The sequence below is a fragment of the Rattus norvegicus genome, chromosome 5 (assembly GCF_021556685.1).
Source record: "Rattus norvegicus strain SHRSP/BbbUtx chromosome 5, alternate assembly SHRSP_T2T, whole genome shotgun sequence".
NCBI lineage: Eukaryota > Metazoa > Chordata > Mammalia > Rodentia > Muridae > Rattus > Rattus norvegicus.
In genome coordinates this window covers 11,081,514-11,095,938 of record NC_141538.1, presented here as the reverse complement: position 1 = coordinate 11,095,938, position 14,425 = coordinate 11,081,514, and the positions used below count along the sequence as shown (strand labels likewise).

The following is a 14,425-nucleotide window of genomic DNA, read 5'->3' as shown; positions in this document are numbered from 1 at the left end:
AAGTTAGTATGCAACTTTTCCATAGAGGGGGAAACGTTGGAGTTTAGTAGGAGCAGAAAGTTGATAGGCCATGGAAGGAAGAATGAAGGAAAGACTCCCGCCATGCACACTTCCCCCAAATAGCAGAACCGTAAATGAAACATAAGCCAGCAAACAAGTGAAGAATATGCTAAAAAATCCGTCCAGCAGCACTTCACTAAGAAAGTGAATAGTGGGCTGGAGAGATGGCTAAGAGGATAAGAGCACTGACTGCTCTTCCAGAGGTCCTGTGTTCACCACCCAACACCCATACAGCAGCTTGTAACCGCCCACACCCTCACACAGACATACATGCAGGCTAAACACCAATGCAGGTAAAATAAAGTATCTTTAAAAAATCAGCAGTATAGGACAAACATTTCCATTACACACACACACACACACACACACACACACACACACACACAGTGTGTTGTTGGGAAAGGGACACGTATATGCAACAGCGCATGTTTAGAAGTCAATGACAACTTACTTCAGAAAGTGGATTCTCTCCTTCTACCACAGGATCCCAGGAACTGGACTTGATAACAGCAAAGGCCTTTACCAACAGAGACAGACGTGTTGCTAGTCTTCACTTTAGATTTTTTTTTTCTTTTCCATGTATGTGTGTATGATAAATGTGCATGTATGTATGCTCACTTGAGTGAAGACACACACATCCATGAAAGCCCAAGGTTGACACCAGGAGTTTTGCTGAGTCTGCTCAATCAGACTCTACCTTATTCATGGATGTGGGATTGCTCCCTTGAACCCAGAACACACAGGTAATGTCTAGGCTAGCTAGCCAGTTTGCTCCAGGGAAATACGTCCCTGCTGTCCAAGAGCTGGAGTGGCAGGTGGGCCACACATTCACCTAGTATTTCCACCAGTACTGGGGATCCAAATTCCAGGTCTCACACTTTAGGATGGCACTTTAACCACGGAGCGATCACCCTAGCACTGGCATTTAGACTTTCAAAACAAAGCTAAGCAAGATCTTCCCCACTTAAAGCATTTAACGATCCTTTATTAATAGTCTACAGGATACAATTCAAACTCTTTGCCTTACATTAAGACCTTCCTCCATGTGACTCTATTTTTCTAACTGTATCTTCCTGCTTCTCAAACAACAAAAATCTAATGCCCCAACAGTCACTTTAAGATTCTGGAATCAGGCTGTGGTGTGTTTCAACCCTGATACTATCTGTGTAAACTCGGGCAAGGGTTTCCACCTCTCCGAAAGTCCAACCCAGTGAGCTTGGGAAGCAGAAGGAAACACAAGCCTCTTTACTCGCTGATGGAACTGATGGTATGTATGTATACCAATACACACAAATTCACAAGAACCTATGAACCACTGCGGTGACTTGAAGGTTGCTAGGCATAAGCTCAAACACAGAGGTCAGTTGAATTTTTCATTTGAAGAAGAAATAATTATAAAACACTTAAGAATAAATTTCATGGAAAATGTACAAAGACCTTTAAATTTAAAAAAACACAAAACAAAAAAAACACACTGTTAATCTCTGAGTAGCGATGGCACATGACTTTGAGCCCAGCACTCAAGAGGCAGAGACAGGAGGATCTCTGTGAGTTTGAAGACAGTCTGGCCTACAGAGAATTCCAGGACAGCCAGGGCTACACAGAGAATCCCTGTCTCAAAAAACAAACAAACAAACAAAAACAGACAAAAAGAGAGAGAGGAAAGAAAACTTGTGGATAGAAATCCACAAGGTTTCATTTGAAGGCAAGATGACTGTCTAAATGTGACTGTGCCAAGCTTTCCCTAACTACTCTCTTCATATAGTCAGTCCTGGACCGGCTTGGATAGTTCATATCCCCCAGAAAGACCATGTGCTGACATCTTAGGCTCCGGCTGGCTGATCCAATACTTAAGAGACCCCTGGATCATGGGATTGGTGTCATATTTTGATGGTAATATTAAGAGGGAGGGAGATGAGACATCAGGCCTCATGGGAGGAAGTAGGTCGCTCCGGAGGATGCCTATGAAGGGTATCCTGCCCCTCACTCCAGCCGACTCTCTACTTGCTGGCTCCTGAGAAGAGAGCAGCTCAGCTCTACCGCACCTTTCTTCCACAAGCTAGGTCTCACCAGGCCCAGAAACAATGGAGCTAGGAGACCAGAGATGGAGACCAATATATAGAGTTTTCCCCGTTTAAGTTGATATTCATCCAACACAATCCTAATCAAAATTTCACAGGCTTCTTGAGTGAAAATTGATATAATTTGAAAGTAAATATCTAAGTATTTGTCCCCTAAAGTAGCCAGGACAGGAGTGCAGGAGTACCATTTGGATTACAGACATCCCCAATTTCAATACTTTCTATAAACCTACAATGGCTAGGCAGAGTACTGATCAATGTGTAAAAAAACAGGTGACTCAATGCATCAGAACGCATCAGTGTAGCGAGCTTAGAGTTCACTAATCTTTTTTATTTTTTTATTTTTCAAGCAGGTTTTCTCTGTGTAGCCCTGGCTGTCCTGGAACTCTGTAGAACAGGCTGGCCTTAAACTCACAGAGATCCTCCTGTCTCTGCCTCCCGAATGCTGGGATTAAAGATGTGAACCATCACCATCACCATCACCACCACCACCATCATGACCACCACCACTTGGCTACAGTCAACTCTTCTTTTTTTTTTATTTTCTCCATCTTTATTAACTTGGGTATTTCTTATTTACATTTCGATTGTTATTCCCTTTCCCGGTTTCCAGGCAAACATCCCCCTAAGCCCCCTCCGCTTCTACATGGTCTTCCCCTCCCCATCCTCCCCCCATTACCGCCCTCCCCCCAACAATCACGTTCACTGGGGGTTCAGTCTTGGCAGGACCAAGGGCTTCCCCTTCCACTGGTGCTCTTACTAGGCTATTCATTGCTACCTATGAGGTCAGAGTCCAGGGTCAGTCCATGTATAGTCTTTAGGTAGTGGCTTAGTCCCTGGAAGCTCTAGTTGGTTGGCATTGTTGTTCATATGGGGTCTCGAGCCCCTCAACTATTCTTTTTTTTTTTTTTTTTGGTTCTTTTTTTCGGAGCTGGGGACCGAACCCAGGGCCTTGCGCTTCCTAGGCAAGCGCTCTACCACTGAGCTAAATCCCCAGCCCCCCCTCAACTATTCTTAAATTGTGAAAGCAGAGAAAGGAAGGTCAGTGTAGAGAAATGACTGATCCCACCTCACACCAGGAGTCAGAATGAGTCTGAGACACAGCTGAACTTCAAAGTTAGAGTCAAGGCTGAACAGGGCTCAGCTATAAAGATCAACTAAATACTGCTCTTCCAGAGGAGGGGAGCTGAGTGCAACTTTCCACTGGTATCCGCATTCAAGCCTTAAAATTCATAAATACAGCTGGGCAGTGGAGGTGCACACCTTTAATCCCAGCTCTTGGGAGGCAGAAGCAGGCAGATCTCAGAGTTTGAAGCCAGCTTGCTCCACAGAGTGAGTTCTGGGTCAGCCAGGGCTACAGAGAAACCATATTTTGAAAAACCTAAACAAATAAACAACAAAAATAAAATTTTTTTTTCTTTTCTTTTTTTCGGAGCTGGGGACTGAACCCAGGGCCTTGTGCTTGCTAGGCAAGCGCTCTACCACTGAGCTAAATCCCCAACCCCAAAAATTTATTTTTAAGTTAAAGTCAAATCTATAAAGTTCCTAGGGGAAAATATTGGATGATGTCACCACAGCACTAGGATAAGGGAAAGCATATCAAATGTGCCTTTATCCTAGCACCTTGAGATACAGAGGCAGGCAGGCAGGTGAACTTCTACAAATATGGAGCTAGCCTGATCTATATGGTAAATCCCAAGACAGCCAGGAATCCTTAGTAAAAAAAAAAAACCCTGTCTCAAAACAACAATGAACTCCAGTATTTCTTCTTTATTTTTTTTAATTTATTTATTTATTCACACACACCAGAAGAGGACATCAGATCTCATTACAGATGGTTGTGAGCCACCATGTGGTTGCTGGGATTTGAACTCAGGACCTCTGGAAGAGCAGTCAGTGCTCTTAACCGCTGAGCCCTCTCTCCAGCCCTATAACCAGCTTTGACCTGGCTGCTGGGGAACTGAACTCAGGTCTTCATGCTTGCAAGGCACGGACTTAATTGACCAAGCCCAGCTCCTCATGAAAGTTCTTCAATCAAAACATAAAAGGTACTAGCCACAAAAGGAAAACCACAACTACACCCAAAAACCAGCATTACATTTATTAAATTTCTTGCCAGAAAATAATAAACCTGTTATTAAAAATGGCACTTACAGGGCTGGAAAGATGGCTCAATGATTAAGAGCACTGACTGCTCTTCCAGAGGTCCTGAGTTCAAATCCCAGCAACCACATGGTGGCTCACAACCATCTGTCATGGGATCCGATGCCCTCTTCTGGTGTGTCTGAAGTGTACTCATATATATATTAAATAAATGAATAAATAATTATTAAAAAATGGCACTTACGGGGTTGGGGATTTAGCTCAGTGCTACAGTGCTTGCCTAGGAAGCGCAAGGCCCTGGGTTCGGTCCCCAGCTCCGGAAAAAAAAAAAAAAAAGAATAAAAAATGGCACTTACACTGGAAAAACATATTTGTTATTCCCTTACCAAGCAAGGTGGCTACATCTGGACTGAGAAACACCTCCGGACTGACCATAAGAAACTCCACAGTGTGGCGAAATGAGCAAAAACTCTGTTGCTTTACAAAAGTGTGCATAACTAATTAAATACATGAAAAGATCAGAGTCATCAGAGAAATGATGTGAATCAAAGCCACACTGGCTACCAAACCACACTCACTAGAGATGCAGGGAGCACAGAGGACAGACAGACAGGACAGATGCCCCGGCAGGACGCACTGCAACCACCTTAGAAAGCTCAACAAGCATGATTCTAGTCCACAGTTCTCCTAGGTATTCATCAGAGAGGACATGAAAACGTATGACCACCGAAGACACATTAGCAAGAACCTTTTAATAATTCAATTTATATTACTACTTTTTGTGTGTTTAGTATTTTGCCTGCATGCATGTCTGTGTAAGAGTGTCTTGTCCCCTAGAGCTGGAATTACAGACAGTTGGGAACTGTTGCAAACCGACTTGGTTCCTAGGAAAGACCGCTGAGCCATTTCTCCAGCCCCAGAAATCTTACCTGTAAGAACAGACAAAAGGCTAATGGGATCTCATTCCTAACAGGAGAAATATGGAGACCTAACTGGAACCAGGAACCACTATTAGGATGAGTAGAGGAGTGAAGTATAATAAATTCCCACAATGGACTACTACTCAGACATAAAAAGCAGTAAGTTTGATTCAGTGGTGTCACTATGGCCACCATGGCTGTCCTCCTATTTATACACAACACAGGAATAGGCCAAAGGAATATTCAGCAATGGAAGTCCATACGGTATCTGTCAGTTGGAGAGGGGCGCAGAGGATTTTCTAGAAATGAAGAAAAACACATTTGACAATGACTTCTTGAGTTTTATTGAGTTATAGCACAGGGTATGTACATTTTGCTTTATGTAATTTCTATTGAACAAGGGACTGTTTGGCATTTTAAAACCTGAAAGAGTAAGTAGGGAGTTCCCGGATGTGATGATGTGTGTTTACAAAAAGGCTGTAACGGGTTTCATAGCGAAACATTTGCAGCTTCCTTTTGGGGTTGGGAAAGAAAATTAGGGACTCTATACCTAGTTTTACGATTTGAATTCAGCACTGTACAACATGCCCTAGCCAATGCAAGACAAAGATGCATATGAATTAGCAATGAGGGGGTAGGGAGGTGACTCAGTGGGTAAAAGACTCATCATGCAAAGGTCAGGGCGTGAGCTCAAACCTGCAGAATGCACATAAAGATGGAGGCTGGAGTTTGCATCCGTGCTCCTGAAACTCCTGAGAGGGGGCAGGACAACAGAAAGAAGATGGCCTGGAAGTCTGCGGGCCATCTAGCCTAGGACACAGAGCAGCCACCAACAGTAAAGAGACCCTGGCTCAAACGGGGTGAGCTTGTGCTCTGGCCTGCACGTGGTCACACACACACACACACACACACACACACACACACACACACACACACACACGATTAGGGGTGCGTGCGCACGCACACATGCACACACAGATTTTTTTAAAATTAATAATGAAAAAGTAAAACTGTCATGCTATGAATGTTCACATTAAAAAATTCTATTTAAATTTAACAAGATCTCTGGATTACAGACCAACATTCAAAAAGCCAATTGCATTTTATATATTAGAAATGACTAAAAAAATGATAACTTTGAAAAGCGGAAGCTGTCTGTGGCTGTTAGAACACAGTCCAATGACAGAGCCATGTGAGGAAACTTCTGAGTGCCTGTGAGAAAACTCTAAGAACAACCCAAGTGGCCTCAGTTCCTTCAACAACACGCAATTGTTCTTGGAATGTGCTTTCATGCCCCGCCCACCCCAAGTGTAGTAGATTGTCGTGAGTTTACTTCAGATTATTCATTATAGATATTTTCTTTATTTATATGCCTCTATGAGCAAACCCTCAGAGTATAAACTGTCTGATGCTCCAAATAAAGTTGGCTATTGCATGAGGCTTTAAACTGCTTCAGTTTTGAGCCATGATCTCCCAGGTTCACACCACTAACTGGAGCAGTAAACAGGTCATTCATTGTAGCAGAGCATATCTGACTAAAGACTCTGTAACTCTGCTCCTAAGTATGTAATGTATCTAGCCATTAACCATAAACAAGTTCTAGTCATCTAGTCAACCCAATACTATACTGTCATAAAAATAAACTATCTTAACGCCACATAATAATATACATGAGTCATATAAAAAATTATCTTGTATCTGGGCGGTGGTGGTGCACACCTTTAATCCCAGCATTCAGGAGGCAGAGGCAGAGGCAGGCAGATCTGTGACTATGAGGCTAGTCTGGTCTACAGAGCAAATTCCAGGACAGCCAAGGCTAAACACACACCCTGTCTCCAAAAGAAATTTTTTTAAAATCTTAAATAAAAGAAGCCAGATTTTGCCACATGGTTCATATAAAACACAAAGACAGATGAAACTAATCGATGATGACAGCTATCAGGACAGTTGTTATTTCTGGAGGAAACAGGTGGTGCCCAGGAGGGCACAGGAGAGAGAGCTGAGCAGCTGAGAACCTCTGAGGGGAGGCCTGAGGCGAGTCACATGTCACATGGTCATGTTCATTTAATGAGCCATTTTGTGTGTGTGTGTGTGTGTGTGTGCGTGCGCGCGCGCGCGTGCGCGGGCGCATGCGCGCGTGTGTGATCCATCCAGGACATAGAGTTTGCCTATGTATGTTCCAGTTGGATTTAAGTAATTATTGTCATCGTGAGCGTTTATTGATATTGCCCTGACTAAACTGTAGGCTCCTTGGAGAGATGGTGTTTTAGATGAGCCACCAGATAAGACCAGCAAGTGCCTAAGCCCCTGAACCATCTCTGTAGTCCCTGGTGGGTCCTCTTGTGGAAGAGATTCTAGGCCAGAATGTGCACCTATAATCTAGCATGACTCGGACATGTTTCTTTGGGCTCGTTCCACCTTTAAAACTATGGTAGAACACACATAGCGTAAATCTGCCGTGGTGACCATTGTCAAGCATAGAATTCAGGGACATTGCAAGCCTTAACCTAGCCACACAGGCAGCCCCACTCTTCATCTCTGCAACATTGCCGTGAAAACATCCTGGACATGTTATTAAACACACCCAGGACTCATTTTCCCTCTAGAGCCTTACATTTTGTGATTTCAGAACCTTGAAAAGTACCTGCCAGGGGAAGCAAGCTCAGCCCAGGGAGAAACAAAGGTGTGCGTGCCTAAAATGTACTCTGTCTACAGCCTTCTCAGCCCCACCCCACGCGACACCCAGCTAGCTCTCCCTTTCCTGACTCTTGTTTACAATATGATCACCTCTTTTATCACATCTGGATTCATCATCTCCGGGCTTTGCTGCGTCCTTGCTCTGAAGTCCTTCCTGCCATCTCTTTCTGCTGTCACTATTAACTTTTAAAGTTAGCATGATGTCATAGGCTTCATCATGCTTTTTCATATATGTCCTCAGAGATTCCCCTTGGTGTCCAGTCATTCATCTCCTTCACTCATCTCGTGTGGGAAATAGTCCTCCCCCTAAATAGTCTCCCTTCTGCTCTTCTGTCAGACAAACTCTATAACCTTTCATTCTCCAAGTGGGCGAGTTTGAGCATTTCATCTACAGTGTGGCCGTGTGACCTTGAGACTCACAGTTCAAGTTGCGCTTGACAGAGTCCTTGCCCAAGTTCTCTTAAGTTCTACTCATCCACAGATGTGCTCCCAGGATTCCGCACACCTATAGATCTTCCTCTCCCCTCTTCCTGCCCCCTCCCCTTGATCCTTCCCTATCTCCCTCCTCACTTCCTCTCTCCCCCTCCCCCTCTCTGTTTCTGTTTCTGTTTCCCTGCACTGCCCTCTCCCTTTCTTTTCTGGCCCTGGGGACAGAATCCAGGTCCTTGCTCCAGTTAGCCCTCACTCAGCCTTTAGCACTGTTTTTGATGTCACACATTTTAGATGAATTTGAATCCTGTACAAAGTTTTGTCTCCATACAGAAATAGGATAGAACTCTCCACCAATCGATGCAAAACTAAACTTGTAGAAGTCCAGAAAGTTGTTCGTACCCTATACGTCAAAGCTTTTCTCAAAAAGAGGAAAAGAAAGCCTTTGCCATAGTTACCAATGGACTTGTGTACTAACCTCCCTTAGACTAGGCAGATAAGGGGCAGAACTACCACAGATGGCCTGGAATAGATTTCTCCCCATTTATTAATCCAAACAAAACTCCCTTCTCTTAATGACACGTGCTAGGCACACTCTAAGTATTTATCGACAGAATGATTGTGGCTAATGAAACCATGACATCAAGATACATATGCTTTATAATTGATGTAATTGACAAAGGGAATGCAGAATGTAAAGTTGGCCGGGTAACCAAGGTAAAATGTTTCCTGCTCCTTATGAAGTAATTCTGGATGGGAATATCAGGTGGCCATGGCCCAGAATTGCAACAGCTCTGCGGCCCAGGTGGCACGCTTTGCTGAGCGTTGGTCAGGAGATCGGTGCTGTCACCCCACGTTCTTCACAACTGTCTACAACTGGCACCTCTGGATGTGAGAGTTTGAGCAAGCAGTGTACCCACATATTCCTGGGCATTTAAAGACATGGTCCCAGTCGATGGTGCTTTCTGGGTGATTTGAGGAAGTATGACACGGAAAGCAGGATTCGCAGTTCAGTATGCAAGCTCCCATTCCCTGCTGTGGCCAGCATGTTGCTGAGTGTTGCCATGTCTCCCTCCTGCACTTTCCTTCAGGAAACAGAAGCCCCCCCAAAACAACTGCCTTCTATAGCTTACCTTGGCTATGGTGTTTTTATCACAACAATAGAAATGTAACTAATACATTGGGTTTCCTCATCTCAACTCCAAGACTTGTTTCAGTTTCACGGGACATTTTATTAAAAGACACAGTCATAGCCCATGTAACAGAAGCATTAGTCTGTAAAGAATGGAGTACATTTTGTTTTACTTCATTTTGTTTTATTCAGGCCAGGACTGGCACTGGGTTGCATTTTAAACCCCACTCTCATAGGTACTTTAAGTGCATTTATTCTTTTTAAAAATATTTTTATTTTATGTGTATATGTTTTTCCTATATTCATGTATATGTACTATGTGTGTGCCTGGTTCCCAGACTCCAAAAGGTGGTGGTGGATCTCCTGGAACCCAGTGTGGATACTGGGAACCAAGCCCTGATCCTCTGCAAGGGCGGCAGATATGCATAACTTCACATTGCCTGGGATTACAATCATCCCTGGTATGTTTTGGGTGTGCTCCCTAGAACTCATATGTTGACATCTTAATCCCTAAAGTCCTATGTGTCGGTTACTGAGGCCTTTGAGATCAGGCATTACGGATTTGACAAGGAATGGGTGAGATCTCTGTGATCAAATGTGTGTGGGAACAGAAGACGAGGGCCAGCAGGCTTGCCGTGTCTCCCTGAGGGATACCCTCTGTCCCCTTTAGACTCTACAGCATCTCCATCCAAAAGGACGCACCACATAAGGCTATTTAATTTTAATTTCTCAGCCTTCAAAAACGTGAGCAGAATGAAAGCTTATCCTGTATAAATTACTCAGCCTGTAGTATTATAATAATAAGAAGGAAAAGCAAAATGTAAAAACAATTGAGACAGCACCAAAGTGTGTTTATCAGAGTCCTTCAGGGAAATGAAAATAGGGTGCATGCATAATATGTAAATATATAGGTGCATGTGTATAGAATGAGCTACACACTTTATATATAACATGTATGTATGTATGTATGTATGTATGTGGAGAATGAACACGCCGTGAAGCCAAAGATTTGCATATCAAGTCATTCAGAGATGAGTCGATATTTGAGGAACACCCACAGCATGAAGATGCCCTAAAGTCTACTGATTTAAATGTTAACCACATCTGAACATCTTCCATGTTCCGGAAACATCTAGAAAATTATATAACTAGATCGAGTGCTGTCTCAAGGCAAGTTGGTGCGTGCGCCAAAGCAGCCCGCTCCTTCTGAACCTAGCACTCACACTCAGTGCCTTGACTCATACGTCCTCTCCAGACGAGGACATCACGAGATCGCGCTTCTACCTAAGACCAGCAGCTATCCTCTGTGTAACCGTGCGCACACGTATGCGCTGTGCCGAGCCATTGCCGAGGTTCATGCCTTTTCGTGGCCTGTGACTTGAACCTTCAATGCTGTAACACAGGCTAGTAGTTCTTAAACAGGGCAATGAAAAATGAATGCGTCTTATTTTATATGATAAGGAGGCACAGGAGGGAAACAACGAAAAAACATTCATTATGTACACATTCATAAAAACAATGAATACCTATGACTCGTGGTCCTAATTTTGACATTCACTGGGTAATAGGAGTTACCCCTCCCCCTTTTAGATTTCATGTGCGCTGGTGTAAGGGTGTTACATCACCCGAGGCTGGAGTAATAGACAGCTGAGAAGTGACATGGGAGTTGGAGATTAAACCCAGGGTCCTCTGGAAGAACAGCTAGTGCTCTTAACCACTGAGCCATCTCTGCAACCCCAGAAGGTAGAGTCTTACATCCAACTTTTTCTGAATCCTACTGCTGCTACTCAACAAGCGCCTCCCGTCCTCTGGTCATGGTCCTTTAGCTGACAGGACAACCCAAATGCCATTCCTGAAGAATCTAGTTTGCTACTGGTTGTGCCTACATTAAATTATACTTACCATGGACTTTGAATCCAGGGTACGATGCCCGAAAGGGTACCTGAGTGGTTCTCCTACCCTACAGATATAGTCCTCCTGGACTTCCTGTGTAGTGACTGGTCAGTCTGTCCTTGACAAACAGGATCTGTTGAGTATTGTCTCTGCAGAGTATGGACTACCTTTTCTGCTTGCTAATTCAGGGCTTGAGATGTTCAAAGTGGCGATTTTACTTCAAAGTTGATGTTAACTCTAATTCATGAATGGAAACAGCCTTCTTTGGAATTATGAGAGTTACAGCTTCACTGTCAGCCAGACCTTAAATCCCAGGAAGCAGAGGTAGATGAATCTCTGTTAGTTCAAGGTTAGCCTGGTCTATACAGTGAGTTCCAGGGCAGCCAGAGCCACACAGAGAGGCTCAGCCTCAAAAATACAAACCAAACAAATAAATAGCTTTATTATCAACTTGACAGTGCATAGAGTTTTGGCTAAGGAGAAAGCACCACCCTGAATATGTGTGGCCCCATCCTGTGGGTTAGGGTCTGGGACTGAATAAAAGGATAAGACAGTGGCTTTCTGCTTCCTGGTTGTGGACACCATGTGACCATCCACTTCACGCTCCTCCTGTGATGATTTCACACTGGGGTGGACTATATCCTCAAATCGTGAGCTGAAACAAATCCTTTCTTCCTTAAGTTGCTCTGTTAGGCATCTTCTCATAACTAAAAGGCTGGGGCTGAAACCTCAGATGAGTATGACCCTTTTGTGGATACTAGATACACTGCATATCAGACATTTACATACCACTCATAACAACAACGTTACAGTTGCGGAGGAGCAAAGACATAACTGTATGGTTGGGGCCCCCACAACATGAGGAATCAAAATAAAGGGTTGAAGCATTAGGAAGGCGGAGAGCCACTGGTTTAGTGGTCCACACACTCTGGTGAACAGGAAGTAAGTGTATTTGTTAGTGGACCCAGACTGATAGAGTGCAGGTATCCTAGCATTTCCGTCCATGAATCCTGAACTATGGAGCCCGGCTCAGAGAGAAACAGGGCAGCTCTGTGGTACTGTCACTTAGAACTATTGCCGAGTCTTAGAAATATCCCTCTGCCATCTGCTTCAGGGTGGCGGGAAACACAGTAAGCTCTGGGAATTGCATGGATGTGGGACTGCAGCTTCTCCTCATTGATCTTAAAATGACTTGGCATCTGAGGAACGCTGTGACCGGAGGATAGATAGGTTCTGTGACAGTGGAGTGACTGACAACCCACACCCCCAGCTCTTAGCTTCACTTACTGGATTCAGCGCGCACGGTGCTAACAGACTCCCAACCAGAAGGAGACAGAGCTGGGGTTCCCAGCTGCCAATGGTGGAGAGCAAGGCCCGAATCTCCAATAGGACACTGTTTCTGGTGTCAGCCAGCTACTTGGGAACAAGGTAAGGAGGACACAGGACAGCAGCACGCCCTAACTGGAATACACAGATGCTATACACTGTACTTGAGTGAAAACTACCAGTGGGGTTGATTTTGCTAAGGAATACTGCCTGCTTTGCAGAAAGATATACGCAGCAATGAGACAGCAGTTACGATAATCAAACTGGACATCTCTTTATAAACAAAAACACCACTGTTCGACTAAGGATACACTAGTTTTAATAAATATTCTCCAAAATGCAAAATGTCCTATTCACGGATGATCATTGTTTATAAACAGACCACAGCAATGGGGGTCTGAGTGTAGCTGTGAAGAGAGGGCTGTAGTCAGTGTGGTTCTTTTTTTTTTTTTTTTTTTTTTTTTTATACCACTATCTAGTTCATATTAATTTTACTCTTCAAACAGGAAGGTGGTGGCAATTTAGGGAACAAGAGAAAACCAAAACTTGTTCTACAGTTATTCTTCTACATGTGTAAGCTGTGCTCACAGAGACGGCTTCTTTTACTTCTGTGTACAGGAGAAGTTCAGTTGTATATAAAATTAAACCTGCTCAGCAGCTGAGGAAGACTAGAAATGATGGGTCCGTATCCCGGAGCATTGTCGTACAGTTCAAACAACGGTGCAGCTACCAGCTTGTAATTCTTAGGGACCGCAAACAAGGCTTTCTCTTGAAGCTGAACCAGAAACAACTTCTTATGTTCCTTGGGCTTTGTTATATGTGCAGGAATATATGGGTACTGAGGAGGTTCAAAATTTGGTCTCCACCAGTTCCCAATGCAGTCATCGATGACCCAGTCTTGCAGGACTCCATCTTGACGACCCAGTATCTCTGTCATTAAGCGTTTTAGTCCTTCAACTTCATCTTCTCCTGGGTTAAGTTCACCGCCAGGTAGTTTGAAGAAGGTTGTTCCCAGCTGTAGCAGTAGCACGTGGGCAGGCGGTGCTCGTGTACGATCAGAACCCCTTCTACAGTCCTTCTCATCCCAATCTTATCAAATTCCTCCCGCATGCGCTGAAATCTGGCCGCCACAGAGCTGTCCTTCTCATAGAGGGGCTCCTTTGTACCAAAAGTATAGTTGGTAAGTGGGTACAGGTTAATGGTGCGCTCCAGGGTGAGGGGCTTGGTTTGCTGGATGTACTTGTTACCGAATTGGTTGACCCCCCGGGGCCAGCCCGTCTGCGAGCGATTGGGCGGCACCACAGACATGCTGAATAGCTCCGACACTGGAGACCTGTAGAAAGCGGGGCCCGGGGAGACGACCGCGGGGCGGGCAGCGGTTATCTGCGTCCCGCTCAGCAGCCACCGCCCGCCATTAACAGTCGAGAGCAAGAGCGTCAGTGTGGTTCTTACCAGTGCACATCCTCACTGCCAAGCTGAGAAGCTTGGCGCCACCTTAGGCATGATTGCAAAGAAGAATCTATAGTAGAGCGGGATTTTCTGGAACTTTTTAAAGAACCAAATGCCCATATTCTTTTTAAGATGCATCATACTGTTCACTGAGAAAATGGCCCAAGTGCATTTGCTCTGATTTCACTGTTGCCTCTTTCTTGATTACTTCTAGATTTTTATGTTAAATTTTAATGAGAGACATTTTTGCAATTCTTTTTTTAATTTAAAAATTAAAGTCTAATGTTGCAATTCTTTATGGAGATTTTATGTTGGGTCTGTTTATTTCAAATACA

General features: G+C 44.1%; 1 pseudogene; it reads right to left on the bottom strand.

Annotated features, from left to right (window-relative positions):
* Positions 1-13,077: 13,077 nt before the first annotated feature.
* On the bottom strand, positions 13,078-14,070 carry LOC148005620 (cleavage and polyadenylation specificity factor subunit 5 pseudogene; annotated as a pseudogene).
* Positions 14,071-14,425: the final 355 nt, after the last annotated feature.